The sequence below is a fragment of the Pteropus vampyrus genome, unplaced genomic scaffold (assembly GCF_000151845.1).
Source record: "Pteropus vampyrus isolate Shadow unplaced genomic scaffold, Pvam_2.0 Scaffold300, whole genome shotgun sequence".
Lineage (NCBI taxonomy): Eukaryota > Metazoa > Chordata > Mammalia > Chiroptera > Pteropodidae > Pteropus > Pteropus vampyrus.
The window spans coordinates 1,233,755-1,247,625 of NW_011889081.1; the positions used below are offsets into that span (position 1 = coordinate 1,233,755).

The window sequence follows — 13,871 nt, forward strand, 5'->3', positions numbered from 1 at the left end:
GGGAGGGGCGGGCGGCGGGGATCAGCCACCGGGAGGGAGGAAAGGGGCGCCGGGCTGCGGCCGGGCAGTGCGCGTTGTCCTCGGCCCCATCCTCGGGTACCCCCCTGCGGCCCCGCCCCCGGCCCGAGGGCAGCGCTAGGACACGGCCCGGAGATGGCCCGGGGGTGGCGGGGGGGAGGGGCGTCCCGCCCTCGGGGAAGCCCGGGGAGGGGGCGGGCTGGCAGAAGACCGGAGGGAGGGCGTGTGGGCCCAGAGGAAAAGCCCCGAAGACCGGGAAGATGGAGGAGGGGGCGGGGGCCCCTTGCCGCTCTCCCGCGGGGTCACCTTGGCCAGGCCCCCCGCGGCCCTGGGCGGCGGGGAGGGCAACAGGAATGCCTCTCCGCAGGCCCAGATTTCTCCGCCCAGCCCAGTTCCAGGAACGCGCGGGCAGCGCCCGGCAGGCTGCGGCCCCGGCTCCCGACTCCGGGCGGCGCACGCTGGGGTTCGAGGCAGGGCTCAGCACCTCCCTCCCGTACGACGCCGGGCTGGTCCCTGCCTTGTCCTCGGACTCAGTTTCCCTCCCGGTGGAATAAGGACCAATGGGTGGCCCGGAGCAATCCGGACTTCTGTTCGGCCCCGTCTTGGTCCTAGCAGATGGGGCAACCTGTGTCCCCAGCCTGAACGCCGCGGGGTCCTTGATTGCGCCTGGTCCCTCAGCGCCCAGCGCAGGGCGGATTAGCAAGTGGAATGAACTGGATAGACGTGAGTGAGAAAGCCCCGCACCTGCACCCGCTAAGTTGTTTTTACCTCCTGATGTTGAACCCCGACTCGCATTGAGTGTGTTTTGTTTGAGCCAGTCTTCTCGCTGCTCTGTTGCCTAGTGTCAAACCTTGGTTCAAAAAGAGCCCTGCTGCTGCTGTTGGCCAATCGTGCCGCTACACAGTTGGCCTTGAGTAGTCCACCAAACAAAAAGCATCCTCTATAGGTGAGGCATCTACCTCCAGGCGTAATTCCGCCTTCATTCGCATATTTGATGGCGCGGCCAGAGCACACAGCATCCCCAGCGCCTGGCACAGTATTTGGCACATAATAGCTGCTCGTGAACTGTTACGCGGACACAATAGATGCTCATTATATTCTGGGAAATGGACACATAGTAGGTGCTCATGGCTGTTGCATGAATGGACACAGAATAGGTCTCATGACTGCTGCGTGAATAGACAGGAGAGGAGGTGCTCATGCACTGTTGGGTGATACATGAAAGGCCTGCACGCCCGGAAGGTGGCGATTTGGAGGTGACCCCACCCCCACCCCACCCGGTTTCCCCCGTGTGGATAATGTGGAGTGAGGCCAGGTTAAACATTAGCCATAAGATGGGCCCGGGGGCGGGGGAGGCGGGGGAAGGCCAGCTTCGCGACCTAGCGACTTCCAGGAGGGTGCTGTTAAGGGCCGACTTTCCGGGTCCACTGACCAACGGGTGCGTGGAGCGGGGCGGAGGTTGAGGGATGCAGAGCGCCCCCTCCCGGCGTCCAGGATCGCGGCGATTCAGACCAAAGCGCGGTCCTGCAGCCGGCGGCGTCAAAACGTCTGACCTCCGCCGGGCCGGGCTCCAGACCCGGGGAATCCAGGTGTATGAAAAAGGTACACAATTGAGTTAATTTTATATCTTCTAAAAATAATTACTGAATATTTGCAGGATGCCAGGCACTGTGCAACGCGGCGGACAAAGAGTGACGACCCCACCTGTCCTTACCCTGTGGGGCTTACAGTCCAGCAGGAACTGAATCCAGTGACCAGGGAAATCTAATCCTCGAGACATAAGGGGGACTTGACCATAAGGAACCTTCACCCTTGAGGGCTTTTCTCATCGTTTTTTACACTTGTTTTCATGGGCGAGCAGGTTGCTTGCTTGTGAGAAGTCTGACTTGGTATTCTCATGTTGGGATGATGAATAGTATCTCCTTTCTGAGGTTGTTGTGAAAATTAAATGAGTTACATTCACAGTATGTATTAAGGATCACTACCACCAAGTGTCAAGCCTGACCGAAGGCTTGTCAATTCCAGGACTCAGCTGGTATCCCCTTAGCTGCAAATAAGCCCTTAAATTTGGCTCCTGCAAATCCAACAAGAGTGAAGAACTCTATAATCTTGGTGGAGTTGACTCAACCGGAAACCCCCAATTCTCAGCCAGACCAGTTCTTTCTATGCACCAGATACTTTACTTTCATTATATTCACAACAACCCTGAGAGTGGGGCCTATTATTATTGTTTTACAGAGGAGGAAACTGAGGCACAAACAAATTAAGTATCTTGGTCAAGTTCTTAGAAGCTCGTAAGAGGCATAATCCAGAGTGCTATCTCAGTCAGTTTGATTCCAAAGTTTGTGTTATAACCTGTTACATCAGTGGGGCATCAGATAACTGGCAGGGTGGGGTTGCAGGACATGCAAGAGGGCCAGGCTCTGAGAGAGTTTCTGAGGATTGACTTTTCCAGAAGAAGCACCTGCTATAGCAGTCAGGCCAATCTGGCTTCCTTCTTCTTAGTAAAAAATGGGTGAAGAGGGATGTCCTCTTCCTCCACCATCATGCTGAGTTTTATCCCTCCAGAGTCCTTACTCTGAGCACTCATTCTTTGCTGCCCGCTCCCTCTCACATGTTATGGACTGTCTCCCCTATTAGACCCTAAATTCCCCCAAGGAATGGGACACAAGGGCATCGTTTGCTTTGTCACTCCCTTCACGGAGTTCTGCCCAGGACCTGGAATATAGTATATACTTCATAAAAATTTATGAACCGAATGTGTTCTCCCAAAGTTCATAGGTGGAAGTCCTAACCCCAGTGTAACTATTTGCATGTGGAGCCTTTAGGAGGTAATTAGGTTTAAGTGAGGTAATGAAGGTAGGGTACCCAAGATGAGATCGGTGCCCTTACAAGAAGAAGAGAAATAAAATCTCTCTCTCCCGCTCTCACTCTCGCTCTGCCATATGAGGACACAGCAAGAAGGTGGCCATTTGCAAGGAGGGAAGAGAGCCCTCACCAGAAATTGAATCTGCCAGCACTTTGATCTTGGCTTTCCCAGCCTCCAGAACTGTGAGAGGTAAATGTGTGTTGTTTAATCTTCCTAGTCTATGGTATTCTGTTAAAGCAGCTTGAACTAAGAAAATTACTGATAGATATATTTTGAGGACTGACTCTTGCTGCCTAAAGCTTCATCAATAAAAATTTATTGAACATCTCCTAGGTTCACATTCATTCAACATATGTTTATTAAGCTGTTATTATGTGTTCATGCAACAACAGTTATTGAAGACCTACTGTATGCATGGGGCTAGGCAACCCCATCCGTGTTTTCAAGGAAATCTCATAGTCAAGTGGGGACTCCTTGCCCGTCAGTACCCAGAGAGAAAGTGGCTCACTCATTCACACACGTGCACCTGCCCATGCAAGGAGGGTGTCCTGAACAACGTGGGTGCTTAGTAAATGGCCCTCTAATTAACATACAATGATAGCTCCAGCAGTAAACTCAGTGATATAAACACAGTTACTGTCTTTAATCTATTCAAGGAACTGGGAGTAAACATGAAGAAGTGAGCCTTAAGAGCTATATTGCAGACATAGGAGAGATGGCAGGAATCGGATGGATGAATGGCAGACGACTCTGAACTCTGGCTCTTGGACTTAGCCCAGCCATCGAATCTCTGAGCCTTAGTTCCTCTCTGTGAAATGGTGCTCTTCATGCTTGTTACGGGCCTGAATGAGACTCAGTGGAGAGGGTACACAAAGGGCTCCACCAAAGCCTGGTGGGGAGAAAGCAGCGCAACAAATGGTAGCTATTGTTATTAACGAAGGCTCTGCAACCTGGCTCTGCAACCCACTGTGAGCAGAGCCAGGCACAAGGATGGAGTGATGGAGGGAGTGAGATCAGGATGACTTATTAACCTTGAGCTCGTGGCCTGGAGAGCGTCTCTTGTTGGTGCTGGCTTGCCATGCCTGCAGGGCTGGGGCAGACTATGGGTGGGGTGTTTATTCTGGGAAGCAGCCTTGCCTGCTCCTCACACCCTGCACCAGTGAGAAAGGAGGGCTTCAAGTCAGAACTGAGGCCTGTGCTGTGTCTGGCCTGGCCTGGCCTGTTTGACCCTGCCCACTTGTCCACAGGGCTTGGGGCTGAGAACACCCAGGAAGCACAGCCCAAGGGCTGGCTGGGTGGGGGTGGCTGACATTGCAGGTGGGGAAGTAGCTTCTCTGCCCCTGGAAGAGCCCCTGAGCTTCTTCATCATGACATTCACCTGTGCAGTCACACAAACCTGGTACACTTAGAAGGGCTAATGCTTGGGGCTCAATGTTCCGCCATCACCATCTTGAAATTCTTAATCATTTTGAACACAGGGCCCCACATTTCCTTTTGCAGTAGGTCGAGTCAATGGTGCAGCCTGTTCTGCCTTCATGCTTTGGTTTCACCCAGTATGTATCTTCTCCCTCCAAAGGGGCATTCAAACCTAACCCTCAGCCATACACAACCAGCCAGGAGTGCCTAGGTAAGCCCATTTCTGGAAACGTGTTCAAGGACAAGCACTTGCCCCCGCAACCCAACGGGACCAACCTTTCCGGAAAAGCCCAAGGCCCGCTGTGTAAAGGATGGGCAAGTCATCCAGCTTTTCTGAGCTTCTGGATGACAATATTGTACTTACCTCAGTTGGACTGTTGGGGAGGGTTAAGAGATAAGTTCATACAAAGGGCACTGGCACGGAATACGCACTTAATAAATGAGAACTATTATTATGTTTTAAAAATGAGGATTATTACAGGCGCTATCTTGTAGGGAGGAAAGGAGGGCGGGGTCAGCCTCGTTCCCTACAGACCTACCCCAGGAACGAGGAGCCGCCCCTCTTGCCTTCAAATGGAGGAGACCCTCCCCCCGCAGGGCAGGGACGAGGGGGCGGAGGAGCGGGAGCGACACATTTTTGAGTCCTGACCAAGTGGAAACTCCCTCCCCGAGGCGGAAGCCGGGGGCGCCCCACTGGGGCCGGAGCCTCCGCCTGGGCAAGATCCGCAACCCGGGGGCGGGGCGCGGCGGGGGCCACGGGCCCCGTCCCTCATCAGCCTCATAAATATGAATAAGCCGGCTGGGGCGAGCGGATCTGTGAGGCGGTCCAGGTCCCGCTGGCTCCGCCCCCGCCGAGGACCCGTGGCTGGAGGGGCGCGGCCTGGCCGCGGAGTCCGCCCCCCCCGCCCCACGCGAGGCCTTCTTCCGGCCGGCGCGCCCCGGACGTGACCTCGTGGGCGCGCGCCGGAGCCATCCGGGGGGGAGGCGCCGGCGCTGGCGCCCCCAGCACAGGTAGGGCTGCCCTTTGTCCCCGGCGCCCCCACCTGGAGCCTGGGTCCCACTGCCAGCCCTCGCCGGCGGCTGCTGCGCGCGCTGTTCCTCTTACTCCGGTGCAGGGTGGGGTCCGGCCCCTGAGCCAGACTCCCCCACGCGCCCGCTACCCCAGAGGCGTGATGGGAATCCTTCACTCGCTTCGGCGGGCGCAGGCACACAGGGTGGAGAGAGCAGCAACGGCTTTGCCCTCAGAAGGCTTACGGTCCAGGCGGAGGGAGTCCAGCGGGGTGCATCAGTAGAATGTCCAGTATGTCAAATGAGTGTCAGAGTGAGAACAAAAGCAGGGAAGAGCATGAACTAAGAAGCTAGGGACAGCTCGCTGGAAGGTGACTTTTAAGTCAAGACCTGGAGGAAGCAAAGGAACAAGCCAGTGCCTGGGGGGTTTGGGGAGCAGCCAGGCGCTGAGGCCCGGTTGGCTGGAGTGGAGAGGGGAGAATAAAAGGATGGAATAATGATGATAATGGCTCAGGTGTTGAGCAGGTACCAGGCCAAATGCTAGGTGCTTTATGCATATTATTTCCTTTAATCCTCAAGACAACCTGGACCCAGTTAGCTGAGAGGAAATCGGGATTAGAGAGGTTAAATAATTCGAGGTCACACAGCATTGGAGCCCAAGGAGACTGATGTCATAGCCTGAAACACACCCAGGAGACCCAGGGTGGAGTGACCTTGACCAAGATAGGTTCTCCACTCTGCCCCTCAGTTTCCTCCCAACATACAAGAGGGAGAGGGTGGCGAGTGACCTGAAGTGAAGGATGGGCTGTCAGGGCCCTTTTTGATGATAGTCTGCCCTAAAACCAGCTTACCGTAATGTTCACCCAGCATTTGGGGCCCTGCCTAAAATTAGTACACAGAACAAGGGTATATAGCAGGAGCCTTCACTGAAGTCTGTTTTCTCTGTTCTCCCAGGAGAGGCTTTTGTTGTCTGGGAAGCACTTGTCACTCCTCCAGGCTCTGGAGCAGGTACAAGTGGCTTTGGTATAGGAGGGCAGAAGATCCAGGGCTGAGAAGAGGCTGCTGCTGGGAGTGGTTTTGGGGGAAGCCTGGTATGGCTGAGTGCTCTGGAACAGTAACAAAGACGGTGTCAGCCTAGTGGGCTGTGTGTACCCACAAGCAACTGCAGAACAAGCAGAATCACCCAAACATCCCTGTGAAACTGGAGAAATTAAAGCATACCCATGAAACCCACCCAAGTCTGTGCAGGCAAGCAAGTTCTCTGACCACCGACCAGACCTAGTGGAAAAGGCCTTGGGATTGCTGATCTGGGCTCTGCTGGCTATGCCAGTTGCTTTTCTGCTGTGGAAGTGGGGAGATATTTTTGTGCTCTGGTGAAGATCTGCCTATAATCTGGTCCCAAATGCTGAAAGGCTTTGGGACTCTTATGGGGGCCTCTTCTCCAGCCTGGCACAGCTTCCAGTCTTGGCCTTTGGGTTATGGTATGAAATGTGGCCCTGAGAGGCTTAGGAGTGGAATGGAACACAGCCCTCTGTGTTCGAGCCTCAGGTCACTAGTTAGTCTGAGATCCTGGTGCTACAGGACCATGGTACTTACTGTCAGGCCACTCAGTAGACAAGAAAGAGGCTCAGAGAGGTTAAGTTTACCCGAGAGTGTACAGCTATAAAGTAGCAGATAGGGGATTCAAGTTTAAACCGTTGGAGTTCAGAGTCCAAGCCCTGCCCCTCAGGGAGTGGACTCATCCCAGCAGAGGGGATATACTATGGCCACATGTATGCAAAGTAGGTGCCTCACTTGGAGACCCTCCCTGCCACACACACACTCTGTGGGGACATACGGATGGGGAGGGGATGATGACCAAAGAGGATGGAGACACTTTCTGTTCTCAGCCACACATTCCCTGGACCTTGTTCCCAGGCATTGCATCTGGCCTGAATCAGTCAGTCCCTTCTCAGGCTGGGCCTGGTGTAGATGAGGCCAGAGGCCTATAGGGGGTATGCGGCAGGGGCTTCCTCCTCATGAAGTCTCAGGCTTTGGTCTTGGAGCTGGGCTCATTGTGAATGACTCCACCTGGGCCAGGGTACCCATCTGTGTACCCTGGTCCTGAATTAAGGGTGCTGCTGGAGCTATGTTCACTGACTTGGTGGCTATGAGTGTAGGGATACCAGGGTGGAGAGAGAGAGGTCTGAGGTGGCACATGCGAGTCATGAACTAATGTGGATAAAATACCGGTAGGAGATGGGCTTGTGGCAAACAGTTACTCCGTGCATTGTTTTGTGTTGAGCTGGTTCCTCCTTCCCTTTGGACTCCTTTCCTCCCTGGTGATGCTGTGAGTCTTAGAGCCCCAGTGGGTTCTCAAACTCAGCATGCTGACCAAGAATCCTGGGGCAGAGCCCAGGTATCTGCATTTTTAACAAGCTCAAGTGACTGTGACGCATGTCATTCTCTGACTAGACCTGGGAAACTGCTGTCCCGGGCCTTCCAGCCAGGCAGCCAAGAGGACCCCTTTCTGAATCTTCTAGCAGATCAGAGCTGTGTGTGTGTGTGTGTTTTCCACGACTGAATTTAAACACATTCTCTGTTGGAGTGTTATCAGCTTTGCTTTTCCCCTGTTTAAAATAAATGATGGAGTCTCCAGCAATAGCCCGGTCTCCAACCCTCCCCTGCCAAGCTTTTCCAAAGAGCAGGCTGCCCTAGATCACCGACTCACTTCTGAGTTCCTTGCTCTGTCCTAAGCTGTCCCCTCATGTAGCACATTGCACCAGGTTCCACCTGTGGCCCCTGAAATAGGTATTCCCTAAAGTCCCATCCTTAGACCTCCTTTGGTTGATGTTTTTCCTCAGTTGAAGAGGCAAAAGTGAGGGGAACCCCTGTCTACTCACAAGAATTCCCAATATTTATACCCAGCCTCTGGGGGGCTTCAGGCCCACTTTTTTAGGGGCTAGCTTGGTGTCTCCCCTGGAGAGAGAGAGGTCTGAGGTGGCTTGCCCATTGGAGCTCTTCCAAATGGGCTGTTTGATTTGAAGGGAATCTAGCCACACCTGTCACGGTGGTCAGCCAGGTGGGTTCTGCGTGGCTCCTTCCTGAAGCTACACACCTTGAGAGAGGAAAGAGTACCTGCTAACTTTAAGGGAATCCGTCTCAGTAGCCAGATTTCCCTGCTGGAAACCTCTGACTGCTTTTTTGCTTTCCCTGATAAAACTATTAGTACCATCTCATTTTCCTGATCCCTGAGCTCCCCACCCGCTTTGGTGTCTGTTCTCGTGCCCCAGATTTGCAGCTTCAATGTCTCTTTGCACCACTTCCCCACCCACACACACACCCTTGCCCCCATCTAGGACAATCCCTACTTTGGGGTTTCTGAAACTCACCAGCGGCCTGCCCACTTTGCGGAGAGCCAGGCACTGAGCTAGGGGGCGTCAGCTGAGCAGGCACATCCCCCTCTGGACCAGTTCACCTGTGGCCTGCTCAGAGACTGCCTGGCTTTCCTCCATCGGTGTTAGGGACCACACAGCGTTGGTGTCAGGGCCCCTACCCTGGAGTTAGGGGTCTTGGTTCAGATCTTGGTTTTGCCCTAACCAGCCTTATGACCCGACAGATTCCTTGAGCCCCGAGTTCCTGTTTCCTTGTCTATAATGTCAAAGCTGGTAATAGTTCCGTCTCACAAGGCTCTTGTGAGGACTGGCATTACACGACCTCTTCTCTAAGCATCCTTGGCACTTAATATCGGCTGATCTGTATTATCACATTTAATCCTCAAAATCATCCTGTCAGATAAATTGTCACTATCAGACCCATTTTGTAGAGGAGAAGGAGGCTCAGAAGCCAAGTGATTTGCCCAAGGGCACACAGCTATAAAGTAGCAGAGGTGGGATTATTCTAGTACCAACTCTTTTACTCCAGAGCCTGAGCTTCTAACAACTAACACCTCCATCCCACCCCTACCCTGCTCTGGGTTCTCCTTCATCTTCTGTTCATTCATTCATTGAACAAATATTTATGGCGTGCCTGCTACCTAGGGATATAGTAGTGAATGAACAGAAGAACCTCTGCCCTCATGAAGCTTACATTTTGGGTGGGGACACAGGAAGAGATGTAAAAAGAAAGAACACCTGTAGGAACTTGCCTGAGGCCCTTCCTCACTATCTGCCCTGGGGGCACAGACCATGACCCCTGTATGGCCTCTGCACTGCTCCTTGTACCTCAGGCAGTAAGCATTGGCTGAATTGGACTGGATGTGGGTTTGACCCTTGTGGGGCGGGGGGAAGTGGATCACAGCAGGACCTGATGTAGGGTTTGAAGGCATTAGAATCCTCTGGGGTTGGGAACAGTGCGGGCATAGAAGGAATGGGGTTTCAGTCCAACACCACGGTCACAGGCCAGGCTGAGAGCAGGCTTTATTAGGGAACTACAAATCACAACCACAGTGAGATATCACTTTACAGCCACCAGGATGACAATAACAACAACAACAACAACAACAACAACAACAAAAAGGAACAATAATAAGTACTAAGAGGATATGGAGGAATTAAAACTCGGACACTTCTGGTGGCAGCGTCAAATTGTGCAGCTGCTTTGAAACAGTCTGGCAGCTCTTCAACATAAGAGTCAACGTTTGAGAACTGAAAACATGTCCACTCAATATTTGTACATGAATGTTCATGGCAGCATTATTCACAATAGCCAAAAGGTAGAAACAACTCAAATGTTCATCAGCTGATGATGAGTAAATAAAATGTGATCTAGCCATACGGTGGAATAGTATTCAGCCATAAAAAGGAATGAAGTACTACTACTGATGCATGCTACAACATGGATGGACCTCACAAACATTATGCTAAGTGAAAGAAGCCAGAAACAAAAGGCCACATACTGTATGATTCCATTCATATGAAGTGTCCAAAAGAAGCAAATCTATAGAGATGGAAAGTGACTAAGAGTTGCCGGGGGCTGGGAAGTATAAGGTTTGGAAAGTAACTGCTAATAGATACAAGGTTTCTTTTTGGGGTGATGAAAATATTCTAAAGTTGATTGTGGTGATAGTTGCACAACATTGTGAATATACTGGAAAATGTTGAATTGTATACTTTAAAATGGTAAATTTTATGGCATGTGAGTTATATCTCAATAAAGCTGTTACTAAAAAAATATTAGCCAGACTTCCCTGCATTAATGCTGACAAGTGGTACAAGGAAGGACTCAAGAACTTGCTGAGTGACTGGGGCATATTCTTTGGGGTTACATTGCTGTAGTTCTCTTGAAATGATCGCCAAGAAGTGTCTCTGTAGAGGAAGAGGCTTCAATTAATCCTTCAGGCCTCAGCTTATGTGTTGCCCCTGAGAGTGACGCCCCATAACCCTCCCTTTGTCACTTGCTGTCAGTCTCAGCCCCTTCTTCCTTCTTTTTTATAGTTCTTTCCACACTTGGAATTGTTTTTTGTCCATGGATCTGATTTTGTCTGTCTTGCTGGACTGAGTTTCTTTAGGTCAGGGGCTTGTCTGTATCCTGTTTGCCCCATAGCAGGTACTCAATATTAATACCTGTTGAGTGAATGAATACATATTTACTGATAACAGCTAGGGGAGATCTAGGCTGGGGTCCCTCATCACTGCAGGGGAGGGAGCAAGTTGAGTGGATCAGGGTGTCTCCTGGCCCCAGTGGCTTGCTTTTTTTCTCTGTTTCAGTTCCAGGAGAATGTCTCTGGAAAGGAAGCCCAAAGCCTGGTCTGGCTGGGAAGAGGGGAGAGGGGAGGGGAGCAGGAGCGGGGGCTGGGAAGGCCTGGGGAGGAAGTCTGCAGCCCCAGCCTGCCCAGGGCGCGGCGTCTGTGTTTGCACCTTTGGAATGTGGCTGATTCACTCTGGGGGGAGCCATGTGCAGCCACCACTGCCGCCTTGGATTCAACATCTGGAGGCTGAATTCCAGGAGGAGACAGATTCCTGTAAGCAGATGCCAACTTTGAAGGTCAGACTGAGCTATGGAGCTACTTTAGGAGGAGGCTCAGAGGGTCTAACACTGCCCTGCACCCCCAGCATTCTAAGAGAGAGGTGAGGCCCCATCCTCAGCCATGTACCAGCCCCTAAGCTACTAGAGCCCTATGGGAAATAGCATGAAGTCTGTAGTTGGACTTCTGTTCAAAGACTAGTTACTTAACAGCTCATATAATGTCAAAGGCAGAGGGCCTGGCTGGTCTAGTGCTCAGTCATGATGGTGGGACACTGGCTTGTACCTCCCAACTCACTATCCTCTGTGTCACCCTGTTTTCTTCTCTTGAGGCTCCAGCAAGACCCCAGGCTTGCCTCTTGGGTCCCAGCTCATCCCAGTCTCTGATTGGATAGGACTGGGTCAAGAGCTTGCCCCAGCCTAAGGCCAATACCCCTGGAGCCACATAGAGAAAGTGAGAGTGAGGGGTCCTTCAAAGGAGCCAAAGCCAGTGAGAAGGCAGAAACACCACCCACCCCCACTCTGCTCAGATGCCTCCACAGGACTGGCTACTGGGGCTTGTGCCAGGCGATGTGGCTCAGCTTCATGGCTCTTACCTACTGGGTGTCCCACTGGCTAAGTTCCTTAAGCTCTTGGAAACTCATTTTCTTCATCTATGAAATCTCATAGGATTTTTTTAGGGATTGGGTGAGACAATGCATGCAAATCCCTTGGCAACTGCTTGGACTGGAGGAGGCAAGATGCAAACTTATGTCTCGTTTCCTTTCCCTTTCCTGTATCTGGGTGCTATCCCTTCTGGTCTGTGACAGTGCATGTGTGTGTGCATGTGTGTGCATGGCAGGCCCCTTTCTCTTCTCCAAGGAATTCTGTATTATTTGGCTTCTCCCTAGAGGGTTAGGGACTACACAGGAGAGAGGGTGGAAGCAGGAGGGAGAGGAAAGGGGTTGATGGAGAATGGTGTGGGCCTCACCTGCAGATCTGCAGGCTCAGGCCTGCCTCTGGGAGTCGGCTCCTTGTGCCTTCAGCTATGGGGCTGGAGGAAGGGCCCAGGCTCTGAAGAGCGGCTGCCTCAGTCACTCCCATGCCACATTATAAGCGTGTCTGGTCATTCGACATTGAGGGGCAGCCCCGAACCAGGCTTGCTGATCTTGTATGTTCTCTCTCTTGGAACCCTGGAATGTGGGAGTGGATTGGAGAGGAACTCAGGCCTAGGGCTTCTCGGGAGAAGAACTGATGCCAAGAGTGGTCCAAGCCTCTTGGACGCCTCTGAGAAACCAGGGACTTCTGGGAGGGCAGAGAGCTGAGGGTAGTCATGCTTTAAGCTTTTTCCAGCTATTCGTGAACCAAGGTAAAGTGCCTCCCAGACTCTCTTTGGGGCCATGTAGTGCTAGAACAAGTGTTCCACCCCCTGGGCTCAGCATCCTCCCCTCCTGCCAGCCCTGCTGGGTACCACACCTCTGAGCTGCTACAGGTTTGTGGATGCCAGCTCATCCCTACCAAACCACCCAAGGCTTCTCTCAGTCCAAAGGCTTCTGTGTGCACCTGTGCTTATTTTTGTCTCCGCATCTGTACAGAGCTTAATCGTGACACTGCATCAGTCAACGTGGTCAGTGGCTCCTGCTGTCGGTCATTCATTCACATCTGTGTGCACCGAGCATGACTGTGACAATCATCCCAGGCTGCCAGGACCACACTGCTTGGCCCTCGCCTGGGTCTCGAGCATTTTTTAATGTGTTCATCTGGTCTCTTCCATTTTATGATAGACTCTCTGAAGCTGAAGGACGTAGTAATGAGAGCTATATTTTCTGAGCTCTTACTAAGTGCTTTTTAAAAATTGAGATATAATTCACATACCATAAAATTCTCCTTTCTAAAGTGTACAGTTCAGCGGGTTTTCATATAGTCACAGAGTTGTGCATCCATTACCACCATCTAATTCCAGAACATTTTCTTTGCCCCCAAATGAAACTCCAGTAGGTTCTTCAATTGTAAAAAATGTACCACTCACATGCGAGATGTTGATAATGGGGGAGGCTGTGTATGTCTGGGGGTAGGGAGTGTATGGGAAATCTCTGTACCTTCTGCTCAATATAGCTGTGAACTTAAAACTGCTCTAAAAAAAATAAATCGATTAAAACATAACAAAACCCATTAGTAGTCACTCCTTTTTCCTCCATCCCTTCCAGACCCTGGCAATCACCAGTCTGCTTTCTGTCTCCGTGGATTTGCCTATTCTGGACATTTCATATAAATGGAGTGTCTGGTTTTTTCACTGAGCATTATGTTTTCAAGGTTTATCAATGTTGTAGCATGAATCGATACTTCATTCCTTTTTATGGCTAAGTAATATTCTATTGTGTAGGTCAATCAGAATTTGTGTATCCATTCATTCATCAATGGATGTTTGGGTGGTTTCTGCCTTTTTTGAATAAGAAATATGCTATGAACATGTATGTATAGTTTTTTTGTGAAAATGAAGGTTTTCAATCTAAATGCTTTTTGACAAAAACTTCATTTAACCCTCACAGCAGGGATGTGTGTCAGTGCTGGCATGCTCCCTCTCCTGCAGAAGAGGAAACTGAGGCTCAGAGAGGTGAGTCAAGGTCACACAGCTGGA

The 13,871-nt window shown here is 51.5% G+C and overlaps 1 protein-coding gene across 12 annotated transcripts in view; it reads left to right on the forward strand.

The window, feature by feature from the left end:
* Positions 1–5,164: 5,164 nt before the first annotated feature.
* The window catches only part of TFAP4 (transcription factor AP-4), a 30,046-nt gene continuing 21,339 nt past the window's right edge, over positions 5,165–13,871 (forward strand). For 4 of the 12 annotated variants that reach the window (XM_011376489.2, XM_011376484.2, XM_023521230.1 and 1 more), the window contains exons 1-2: positions 5,165–5,314; positions 13,783–13,847. The gene's annotated coding sequence lies outside the window, so the exon portion shown is untranslated. Of the gene's footprint in view, positions 5,315–11,167; positions 11,359–13,782; positions 13,848–13,871 lie in introns of those variants that run through there. The other 8 variants (XM_011376487.2, XM_023521232.1, XM_011376488.2 and 5 more) reach the window with 4 other exon arrangements.